The 13,024-nt window shown below is 40.3% G+C and overlaps 1 protein-coding gene across 1 annotated transcript in view; it reads left to right on the top strand.

The window, feature by feature from the left end:
* si:ch211-186j3.6 (neural-cadherin) overlaps positions 1–13,024 on the top strand; it is a 689,510-nt gene that overhangs the window by 190,875 nt on the left and 485,611 nt on the right. The window lies entirely within an intron of this gene.

The raw sequence follows: 13,024 nt of genomic DNA, 5'->3' as shown, positions 1-13,024 counted from the left end.
TGCTCGCTGACAGCCTCGGCTCGTTGTTGTTCGTCCCGCTTTTTGTTATGCATGTCAATTTTTGGGAAGCTTCCAGTGCGCTGCTGCTGCTGCTGCTGCTGCTGCTTTGCCTTTCAACTGCAAACTTCAGCATGACTCAGCGATATCTAACTTTGGATTCAAAGATGAAAAAGAAGAAAAGACTGTAATTGTCCCTCAAGGGGATGTGGCTCTATGACACCATTTACATGGATGCGCAGAAAATCAATGACAGTACATCGGTATTTCATATATGTTTGGCTTTCTCATGTTGACAAAACTGCCAATGTTGGGTTAATTAACAGGTGCAAATGTGTTTTACAAGCGGGGCTGATTTGGCCTGGGCCGAGATGGCCCATGTGCTTTTAGGTGAACATGTCGTTGTCCTATCGTCATCCATCTTTCATTTTATAAATGTGGTCACGACACTGACATTGTGTTTGAATTAGGGCTGTCAAAATTATCGCGTTAACGGGCGGTAATTAATTTTTTAAATTAATCACGTTAAAATATTTGACGCAATTAACGCACATGCCCCGCTCAAACAGAGTAAAATGACAGTACAGTGTAATGTGCGCTTGTTACTTGTTTTTTGGTGTTTGGCTCCCTCTGCTGGCGGTTGGGTCCAACTGATTTTATGGGTTAGTACCATGAGTGCGCATGGTGTAATTATTGACATCAACAATGGCGAGCTACGAGTTTATTTTTTGATTGAAAATTTTACAAATTTTAATAAAACGAAAACATTAAGAGGGGTTTTAATATAAAATTTCTATAACTTGTACTAACATTTATCTTTTAAGAACTACTAGTCTTTCTATCCATGGATCGCTTTAACAGAATGTTAATAATGTTAATGCCATCTTGTTGATTTATTGTTATAATAAACAAATACAGTACTTATGGACCGTATTTTGAATGTATATATCCGTCTTGTGTCTTATTTTTCCATTCCAACAATAATTTACAGAAAAATATGGCATATTTTATGGATGGTTTGTATTACGATTAATTAATTTTTAAGCTGTAATTAACTCGATTAAAAATTTTAATCGGTTGACAGCCCTAGTTTGAATGCAAACATATACAGTGCCTTGCAAAAGTATTCGGCCCCCTTGAACCTTGCAACCTTTCGCCACATTTCAGGCTTCAAACATAAAGATATAAAATTTTAATTTTTTGTCAAGAATCAACAACAAGTGGGACACAATCGTGAAGTGGAACAAAATCTATTGGATAATTGAAACTTTTTTAACAAATAAAAAACTGAAAAGTGGGGCGTGCAATATTATTCGGCCCCCTTGCGTTAATACTTTGTAGTGCCACCTTTTGCTCCAATTACAGCTGCAAGTTGCTTGGGGTATGTTTCTATCAGTTTTGCACATCGAGAGACTGACATTCTTGCCCATTCTTCCTTGCAAAACAGCTCGAGCTCAGTGAGGTTGGATGGAGAGTGTTTGTGAACAGCAGTCTTCAGCTCTTTCCACAGATTCTCGATTGGATTCAGGTCTGGACTTTGACTTGGCCATTCTAACACCTGGATACGTTTATTTTTGAACCATTCCATTGTAGATTTGGCTTTATGTTTTGGATCATTGTCCTGTTGGAAGATAAATCTCCGTCCCAGTCTCAGGTCTTGTGCAGATACCAACAGGTTTTCTTCCAGAATGTTCCTGTATTTGGCTGCATCCATCTTCCCGTCAATTTTAACCATCTTCCCTGTCCCTGCTGAAGAAAAGCAGGCCCAAACCATGATGCTGCCACCACCATGTTTGACAGTGGGGATGGTGTGTTCAGGGTGATGAGCTGTGTTGCTTTTACGCCAAACATATCGTTTTGCATTGTGGCCAAAAAGTTCAATTTTGGTTTCATCTGACCAGAGCACCTTCTTCCACATGTTTGGTGTGTCTCCCAGGTAGCTTGTGGCAAACTTTAAACGAGACTTTTTATGGATATCTTTGAGAAATGGCTTTCTTCTTGCCGCTCTTCCATAAAGGCCAGATTTGTGCAGTGTATGACTGATTGTTGTCCTATGGACAGACTCTCCCACCTCAGCTGTAGATCTCTGCAGTTCATCCAGAGTGATCATGGGACTCTTGGCTGCATCTCTGATCAGTTTTCTCCTTGTTTGAGAAGAAAGTTTGGAAGGACGGCCGGGTCTCGGTAGATTTGCAGTGGTCTGATGCTCCTTCCATTTCAATATGATGGCTTGCACAGTGCTCCTTGAGATGTTTAAAACTTGGGAAATCTTTTTGTATCCAAATCCGGCTTTAAACTTCTCCACAAGAGTATCTCGGACCTGCCTGGGAGTTCCTTGGTTTTCATAATGCTCTCTGCACTTTAAACAGAACCCTCAGACTATCACAGAGCAGGTGCATTTATACGGAGACTTGATTACACACAGGTGGATTCTATTTATCATCATCGGTCATTTAGGACATTATTGGATCATTCAGAGATCCTCACTGAACTTCTGGAGTGAGTTTGCTGCACTGAAAGTAAAGGGGCCGAATAATATTGCACGCCCCACTTTTCAGTTTTTTATTTGTTAAAAAAGTTTTAATTATCCAATAAATGTTGTTCCACTTCACGATTGTGTCCCACTTGTTGTTGATTCTTGACAAAAGAATTACATTTCATATCTTTATGTTTGAAGCCTGAAATGTGGCGAAAGGTTGCAAGATTCAAGTGGGCCGAATACTTTTGCAAGGCACTGTATATATTTATATATATGTATATATATATATATATATATATATATATATATATATATATATATATATATATATATATATATATATATATATATATATATATATATATATGTATATTAGGGCTGTCAAAATTATCGCGTTAACGGGCGTTAATTAATTTTTTTAATTAATCACGTTAAAATATTTGACGCAATTAACGCAGATGTCCTGCTCAGATAGATTTAAATGACAGTACACTGAAACGCTCACTTGTTGTTATGGAGTTTTGCCGCCCTCTGCTGGCGCTTGGGTGAATGACCATCTCGCATATCGCCTCAAACAGATTACATCATATGAGGCCGTATATGGACATTAACTCATTCACTCCCAGCCATTTTCACCGGAGCAAGGCCCTTCGCTCCCGGCCATTTTACTGGATTTTGACTGATTTTGCACGGCCCACAAACAATTCTGTTCTATTGCTATATAAACATGGAACCCACCAAAAGAAAGATTAGACTCTCTTCTTTCAGCAGAAAAAAAAAAGTAAGTTCATACCTTATTTCATTCTTTAGAAATCAGCATTAGAAAATAGCTTAGTTTGAGCATTTTTCCAATTTCTGATGAAAAAACGGAGAAAATGAGCGTTTTGTAAACGCAAAAATTTCAAACATAATTTTGACTTTAACACGGCTATTTTTTGCTTCAGTGACATCCCAAACATCTGAATAATGTTTTCCTTTTACAAAATAACATGAACAACCAGCCAAATAGAGCTTTTCATAGCAAAGTAACAATTTATTCACACTTACCTAACTGAGAGATGACGTTTGGTGGCTGCGACAGCGGTTAAACTTTTCCCTCATTGCCGACTGTCTCGTAAAGATGGATTTTTTTTAAAGTCTTTTTTTGTGGTGACCACTGTCTCGTTCACCAGGGGAACTTATGTTCCTTGGGGAGAACTGGTTTGGCCGTGCGCGTTTCCGTGCAGGACCCTCGAGCGTGCGGTGGACGTGAGCAGCAAGCTGCGGAGGGGCTCTGCTAGCTTCCCTAATAAAGTTGTACTGTTTGAATTGAGTTGTGGGCTCTTAACAAATGTGCTACTGCCCTCCAGTGGCCAGTTTTATTGCTTTAAAATGGGTTTTGAGGCTTGTTTTTTGTTTTGGCGATAGATCGAAAGCTCTAGATGCTTCTTGTACAAAAAAACGCAAAAGACGTATAAATACGTAATCGGGACACTGAAGCATTTGGAAATAGAACGTATTTATACGGTTCCGGGAGCAAATGAGTTAAGAGTGAAGAGAATGCCACCGGCCGCTCGGGGGCAGCGCCATTCCATACTCATGTTATTTCTTCTAAACGTGGGAGGATTAGTAGTTGTGAGACGTTTATGCTGTATTCACAATGCAATGCACATTGCTATTTGTACTCCACACATATTTCGGTAAGTTTTCTTTCTTTTAGAGGCAATAATGTGTCTTTTGTTGTATTTTGGGTAAGATATGTACAAATATATGTTATACAGTAGAGGTGAGTGGACACAGGCATTCTTTGGACCGTGCCGTTTATTGGCAACTCCTTCACAACAAACATACAGTGGGGAGAACAAGTAAGTGTATCAAATACTTGTTCTCCCCACTGTAAGTATCGTTTAGTGAAAGCACAACAAAAATAATATTCCTTTCTCTCCCCAAAAAAATAATGTTCACAAAAAGAAAAGCACTTCAGTCTATAGTAATGAGGCCCTATTCTGACACACAGTTAAACAACAATGAAAAATGAACTGGCATTCCATATCAAAATAGCTATGCAAAATACTCGTAAAACTTTGGTCACTCTAGTTTTATTATTGTTATTTTTATTCCTCTTATTATTATATTAACTCTACATTTGATTGAAAATGTTACAAATTTTATTAAAACGAAAACATGAAGAGGGGTTTTAATATAAAATTACTATAACTTGTAACTATAACATTTATCGTTTAAGAACTACAAGTCTTACTATCCGTGGATCACTTAAACAGAAAGAATGTTAATAATGCCATTTGTGGATTTATTGTTACAATAAACAAATACAGTACTTATGTACAGTATGTTGTATGTATATATATCCGTCGTGTGTCTTATTTTTCCATTCCAACAATAATTTACAGAAAAATATGGCATATTTTAGAGATGGTTTGAATTGCGATTAATTGCGATTAATTACGATTAATTAATTTTTAAGCTGTAATTAACTCGATTAAAATTTTTAATCGTTTGACAGACCTAAATATAATATAATATGATATAAACTCCAAAAAACAAAACTCCAATAAACACAAATAACAAGTTGGCATTGCACTGAGCTGTCATTTTAATCTGTTTGAGCGGGGCATGAGTGTTAATTGCGTCAAATATTTTAACGTGATTAATTTAAAAAATTAATTACCGCCCGTTAACGCGATAATTTTGACAGCCCTAATATGAACTAATTTTTTTTCCTGCTGAAAGAAAAGAGTCTAATCTTTCTTTTGGTGTGTTCCATGTTTATATAACAATAGAACAGAATTTTCTGTTGGCCTTGCAAAATCAGTCAAAATCCAGGAAAACGTCCAGGAGCGAAGGGGGTTGCACCGGTGAAAATGGCTGGAAGTGAATGAGTTAATAGGAAGGGATGGTAATTGCCTCAAAATCAACAGGAACGGACCATTAAATCCCCCCCAAAATGTATAGAATGTGACCTGTAAATGCTTTCAAATTAGCAGAAAAGGACCCATTAGTGCCCAAAATCAACAGGAAGGGACCATAAATTTCCCCAATTCATCAGGAAGTGACCTGTAAATGCCAGAAAATCAACTGGAAGTGACTCATAAATGCCCCAAAAGGAAAAGGAAGTGACCAAACACCAACTGGAATAGACGTTAAACGCCCCAAAATGAACTAATTGACCCAGCATTGGCAGCCATAGACGTCCAATCCATTTGAAGTGGGGGATGACAGCGAATGAACTCAAATGGTTTTGACGTCTACAAGTGATGACGAACGTGTTTAACGAGGATGCGCTGATGGGAAAAAGCTTTTTTTCTATCAAAACACAGAAACATTTTTCATCAGACTGCCACGTAATGCACGACTTTAAATGGGACTGAATGCACACTAGCAGAATAGCATTCATTACCAATAGAGAAATGGACAAAAATGATGCTTTTGGAATTAATTTATTGCAAACGCAAGGTCAGGAAAGTGCAGCAACTGAATTTCGGTATCGTCACATCTGCATGGAAATGAAAAAAATAAAAACAACTCGTTTGCTGAGCAAAACAAAAGAAAATTGAGTCATTTTTCAGATTCCAGTGTGTTTTGATGCAGCTTTAAATTAATTTAGGTTATACCAAGGCCGCTAACGATAGAACTCTACATATTATCGTTAATAATAAGTGAATTAATATTGATATTAGGGCTGTCAAACGATTAAAATTTTGAATCAAGTTAATTACAGCTTAAAAATTAATTAATCCTACTTAATCGCAATTCAAGCCATCTATAAAATATGCCATATTTTTCTATAAATTATTGTTGGAATGGAAAGATGAGACACAAGACGGACATATATACATTCAACATACGGTACATAAGCACTGTATTTGTTTATTATAACAATAAACCAACAAGATGGCATTAACATTATTAACATTCTCTTAAAGTGATCCATGGATGGAAAGACTTGTAGTTCTTAAAAGATAAATGTTAGTACAAGTTATAGAAATTTTATATTAAAACCCCTCTTAATGTTTTCGTTTTATTAAAATGTGTAAATTTTCAATCAAAAAATAAACTAGTAGCTCACCATTGTTGATGTCAATAATTACACCATGCTCACTCATGGTACTAACCCATAAAATCAGTTGGACCCAAGCGCCAGCAGAGGGCGCCAAACACCAAAAAACAAGTAACAAGCGGGCATTACACTGTACTGTCATTTTTCATCTGTTTGAGCGGGGCATGTGCATTAATTGCGTCAAATAATTTAACTGGGGCTGTCAAAATTAGCGCATTAATGGGCGGTAATTAATTTTTTTTATCAATCACGTTAAAATATTTGACGCAATTAACGCACAAATGCCCCGCTCAAACAGATTCAAATGACAGCACAGTGAAATGTGTATTTGTGTTTTTCGGAGTTTTGGCGCCTTCTGCTGGCGCTTGGGTGCGACTGATTTTATAGGCCTCAGCACCCATGAGCATTGTGTAAGTAATTATTGACATCAGCAATGGCGGGCTACTAGTTTATTTTTTGATTGACAATTTTACAAATTTTATTAAAACGAAAACATTAAGAGGGGTTTTAATATAGAATTTCTATAACTTGTACTAACATTTATCTTTTAAGAACTACAAGTCTTTCTATCCATGGATCGCTTTAACAGAATGTTAATAATGGTAATGCCATCTTGTTGATTCATTGTTATAATAAAGAAATACAGTACTTATGTACCATATGTTGAATGTTTATGTTGGTCTTGTGTCTTATCTTTCCATTCCAACAATAATTTACAGAAAAATATGGCATATTTTATAGATGGTTTGAATTGCGATTAATTGCGATTAATTACGATTAATAAATTTTTAAGTTGTAATTAACTCGGGTAAAACTTTCAATCGCTCACACATTTAATTTTAACGTGATTAATTTAAAAAATTAATTACCGCCCGTTAACGCGATAATTTTAACAGCCCTAATTTTAATGTTTCACACTTAGAATATAACTTACTCCCATTGTGATCATTCAACATATCTCGTTAACTATGACAAAACAGCGAACAGAAAGGGGTTTTGGGGGGACAGAAGAAAAGAAACACAAACAACAAGAAATACATTGAACGCCTACACTAACTATTAATATGTTGGTGCTATTGTCGGCCAGATGTATTTCCGGTTGACACCATGTGGGGGGCCTGCTGACCCGGGAAAGAAGGAGAGGGGGGGTGGGGAAGTCTATAAGATAAGTGATTGGGAGGGGTAAAGTGTATACAAATAAGCTCTGTGATCTAGAACCCAGTAATTTTGTTAATCCTTTATGAGTGTAAGCCCGTTGGCAACCGACCCCATCACCACCAGTCCCGGCACCGTCCAATCGCATCCAGCCGCATGAGAGCCCCGCCGAACATGCGACAGCCACGCAGACGAGTGGAGACACCGCGCAGGCGCCAACCCAGGGCCACAACCCCCACCCAGCCAGCCCGGGCAGGGGGGGAAGGGGGGGCGCAGCGCGGCATATCCCTCGTCCCGCAGCCCAGCAAAGGAGCCATCGTCACCCCCCGGGATCCAGGGTGGTCCCCCAGGCCCTCCGCGCTCCCATCAACCGGCCCTCAGGGATGGGAAGAGGGGATGCACAACCAACCCCATCATAGTTTTAATCCAAATTTAAATCGGATTAAGAAATTTTGTCCATGTAATTATAATCATGATTAGCGTTAACTTTCTGAATAGCGTAATAGAACAAATGTAGAAAACAGTGACAAGCCCTAGAACTTACAGGTGGATCTACTCCACAGGTTTTAGAAGGTAGAACGTCACTCTGAAAAGTCTAAAAAGTCTGTAAGGTCTATTCAGGGGTGCTAAAGAAGAGGGTCGGTCGCGAAGTCGAATCTCGAATTCAGGAGGAGCAGTGTGGTTTTCGTCCCGGCCGTTGAACAGCGGACCAGCTCTACCCTTTGGGCAGGGTCCTTGAGGATGCATGGGAGTTTGCCCAACCAGTCGAGGTGTTTTTTGTGGATCTGGACAAGGCGTTCGACCATGGACCTCAGGGAGTCCTGTGAGGGGTGCTCCGGGAGGACTGGGTACCAAATCCCTTGGTAAGGGCTGTTCGGTCCCTGTACGACTGGTGTCAGATTTTGGTCCGCATTAGTCTAGGTGTGTTTTGTGGATCTGGACAAGGCGTTCGACCATGGACCTCAGCGAGTCCTGTGGGGGGTGCTCCGGTAGTACAGGGTACCAAGCCCCTTGGTAAGGGCTATTCGGTCCCTGTACGACCGGTGTCAGATTTTGGTCCGCATTACAGGCAGTAAGTCGAATTCGTTCCCATTCAGGGCTGGACTTCCCCTGGGCTGCCATTTGTCACCCATTCTGTTCATAATTTTTATGGACAGAATTTCTTTGCATTGAAGGGGTCCGGTTTGGTCACCTGAGCATTGCATCTCTGCTTTTTGCAGATGATATGGTGCTGTTGGCTTCATCTCACTCGATTGGTTTGCAGTCGAGTGTGAAGCGGTCGGGATGAAAATTAGCACCTCCAAATCAGAGATCATAGTTCTAAGTCAGAATAGGGTGGAGTGTTGTCTCCGGGTCGGTGATGAGATCCTGCCCCAAGTGGAGAAGTTCAAGTATCTTGGGGTCTTGTTTACGAGTGAGGGTAGGAGGGAGCAGGAGATCGACGGGCGGATCGGTGCGGCGTCTGCAGTGATGTGGACTCTGCACCCATCCGTAGTGGTTCGGCTCAGCTCTCGATTTACCAGTCGATCTACGTTCGTACCCTCACCTATGGTCACGAGCTGTAGGTCGTGACCAAAAGAACAACTTACAAGCTGCCAGAATGAGTTTCCTCCACATGGTGTCCAGGTTCTCCCTTAGAGGGGTTTTCTTCTTCCTACCTCCGAAAGGAGTGCATGTGTTTTCTCCCTGCTCTGCTTGCTGCTATCTTCGTCAGGCGGCCTGTGGTCCAATTTCATCCGGCCCCAAGCCTCTGTCATAAAATCAATAACGTCTGGCCCGCACACAGACTTAATAAATTGGTCAGCAGTACCGCTACAAACATATGAAGTAGCTTACACATTAAATGCTGCTCCTCATTTACCCACTAAAAGGCAGTAGCACTCTAAGCAACATTACCCCTTGTGACCCTTTACTTCCAATTTTCTAAAATGGCAATAGGCGGAAAACACTCAGGTTACTTGAAGTTCCACTCTGAGACCCCCATATTGGCCAACTTTCAAAATTGTCCGATATGCATGTGTGATACATCATTGAAAAGCTTAAAATCTCGATTTTCTGGGAATGAAAAATTTTGAACAGGAGGGCATTTAAAAAGAATAAATACAAAATTTTAACAGCAAAACCTGGAGGTGAGAGCATGTGAGAGCAGAATTAAAGACGCCACGAATTTAATGAGATATTATCGCGTACTTACCTTGCTTCAATCCAAAAACTCCATGTAGCATGTATCACGGAGTGTCAAGACACAGCTGTGAATGGCCGCAGCTGGATTTGGGGGGGATTTTATGGGTGAAACATGGTAATATAACAAGGGTCGCGATGCAGAAATCGCAGACATCAAGGAGTGCTGTAGATGTTGTTTTTCATATATTTACCCTTTTAAATAACCCTGTTTTTCAATTTTTCTTTGTTTGGATCGATTATTTATCATCTAACATATCGGAGAAAATGCGATAGTAACAAAAAAAATACAATTAAGCGATAATTTTGAGGTAGATATCCGTGACTTTTTTACAGACACCATTTTTTTCATTGTGATGTAATTTGTTTATAAATGTGAAATATGCGAGTGAATAATTTTTTAAGTCGTTTTTTTTTTTAAACGAAATATTAGACATCAATCAATGATTCTAAGCTAAAAATGACAGACGTTTTGAATAATAAATATTATTAATTACGTATGTTTTATGGATGGGCTGAAACAAAAGCGGTTGCGCGACGTCTGTAAACGGACAAATTAAAAATAGTTCAGGGGTTTAATGTGCCATGAATCTGCTATGGCAGCATATAGACGTAATGTTCTATCAAGCACAACAGTTCTTTTGGCTTAAAATACAGAAGTTTCTTTTAAAGAGGAGTGCAACAGCAGAAACTGCTTTTTCAGTCTTGTCTGTGTTTTCTGCCAATAATCATCAAAAAAGAGAAAGTTGACTGTGTTAGCCGATGCTTCAAGGATAGGTGGAAATCAGACTATTTCTTCACTAAAATCCGCAAAAACTGTGTCTGCCTCATTTGCATAGAGACAGTCGCTGTTTTTAAAGAGTTCAATGTGAGGCAATATTACCAAACAAGACACGCTGACATGTACGACAAGATTACAGGAAGATACGCAGCGAGAAATTGAAGCAACTTTAAGCTAGTATAATTTCACAGCAGCAGTATTTCGCAAGAGCCCGAGAGTCGAAAGAGAACGCCACAAAGGCTAGTTGTGAGATTGTTGAAATTATTAAAAATAAATAAATAAATGAAAGGAAATGTGACAAACAGAATGGCTCGCTAAAATATATTGTTCTACGTAGTGGACGTCAGCCATGGTCGGCCCCCACATTTTTACCACACCAAATCTGGCCCCCTTTGCACACCCCTGGTCTAGTCTGTCTGCTTTTTTTGTATTTCCTCTGTGGATCAACTGTGCTGGTCTCTCATACGAAACGAAACGAAAATTGATCTGATTAGTTGGTCTCTTAGCGCAATTGACAAGATTTTTTTCAACAAGATACGGTGCACCAGGAGAGCCGTCATGCCCAGACGATTTGATTTTAATTTTCCATTCCATTCCCGAACACACCCCACCACTCCATTCTGCTGGAGATGGCCCTATCTCTTGCCCTTGATCTCTTTCCACGGCGGGTCACAGGGCCCTGCGACTCTTATTTTGTTTACAGACATGTACAGATACTGATACACCGGCGCATACACACGCTCACACACAACCCCCCCCCCCTTCAGTCCGCCACCGCCTTTTTCTTACTATCACTGATCCCTCCCCTTCCACCAGCCATGACTGGTAGTTCTCTTTTTTTTCGTACAAATAAATCCCTGCACGTGTCCTGTGCGTCGTGTCATACCCATGCTATGTTGTATGATATATGTGTGTTTACTTGTAATTTGCGCTGTAATTTTTGAAGAAGAGAGAGAAGTGAGAGCGCGGAACAATATTTGCAGCGGCCCGATGCTCACTCATCAAACGGAATTTCGCTGCATCTGTAGTCATCTTGTAAGAGCTGGTGTCAATGACAAATAAATCTCTGAATCTGAGAAGCTCGGTCATCCAGGAGGGACTGTCGAACCGCTTACCCTCCGCGTTGAGAAAAGCCAGTTGAGGTGGCTGAGGCATCTGGTTTGGATGCCTCCCTGGAGAGGTGTTCCGGGCATGTCCAACCAGCGGGAGGCCTTGGGTAGAACTCAGGACATGCTGGAGAGACTATGTCTGGCCAGGGAAAGCCTTGGGATCCCTTCGGTGGAGCTGGTTGAAGTGGCTAGGGAAAAGGTAGTCTGGACTTGCCTGCTAAAGCTGCTGCTTTCGAAACCTGTCCCAAGATTAAGTGGTAGATAAAGGATGAATGGATGAAAATGTCTCTGAGGAGGAGCGCAACCTGTACCCTATTTGTTTTTGTACCTACGTGAATGTGTACCTGAAGATGATAAACGTACAGTGGGGCAAATAAGTATTTAGACAACCACTAATTGTGCAAGTTCTCCCACTTGAAAATATTAGAGAGGCCTGTAATTGTCAACATGGGTAAACCTCAACCATGAGAGACAGAATGTGGGGAAAAAAACAGAAAATCAAATTGTTTGATTTTTAAAGAATTTATTTGTAAATCATGGTGGAAAATAAGTATTTGGTCTATACCAAAAGTTCATCTCAATACTTTGTTATGTACGCTTTGTTGGCAATAACAGATGCCAAACGTTTTCTGTAACTCTTCACAAGCTTTTCACACACTGTTGCTGGTATTTTGGCCCATTCCTCCATGCAGATCTCCTCTAGAGCAGTGATGTTTTGGGGCTGTCGTTGGGCAACACGGACTTTCAACTCCCTCCTCACCGCCTGGCGTCAATATGATAACAAGAACGGTGTGCAAAAATCCCAGAACCACACAGGGGGACCTAGTGAATGACCTACAGAGAGTTGGGACCACAGTAACAAAGGCTACTATCAGTAACACAATGCACCGCCAGGGACTCAAATCCTGCACTGCCAGATGTGTCCCCTTGCTGAAGAAAGTACACTTCCAGGTTCCTCTGCGGTTCACTAGAGAGCATTTGGATGATCCAGAAGAGGACTGGGAGAATGTTTTATGGTCAGATGAAACCAAAATAGAACATTTTGGTAGAAACACAGGTTCTCGTGCTTGGAGAAGAAAGAATACTGAATTGCACCATACCCACTGTGAAGCATAGGGGTGGAAACATCATGCTTTGGGGCTGTTTTTCTGCAAAGGGACCAGGACGACTGATCCATGTAAAGGAAAGAATGAATGGGGCCATGTATCGAGAGTTTTTGAGTGAAAACCTCCTTCCATCAGCAAGGGCATTGAAGATGAGACGTG

The sequence above is a fragment of the Corythoichthys intestinalis genome, chromosome 1 (assembly GCF_030265065.1).
Source record: "Corythoichthys intestinalis isolate RoL2023-P3 chromosome 1, ASM3026506v1, whole genome shotgun sequence".
NCBI classification, from domain to species: domain Eukaryota; kingdom Metazoa; phylum Chordata; class Actinopteri; order Syngnathiformes; family Syngnathidae; genus Corythoichthys; species Corythoichthys intestinalis.
This window is presented reverse-complemented; position numbering and strand designations above follow the sequence as displayed.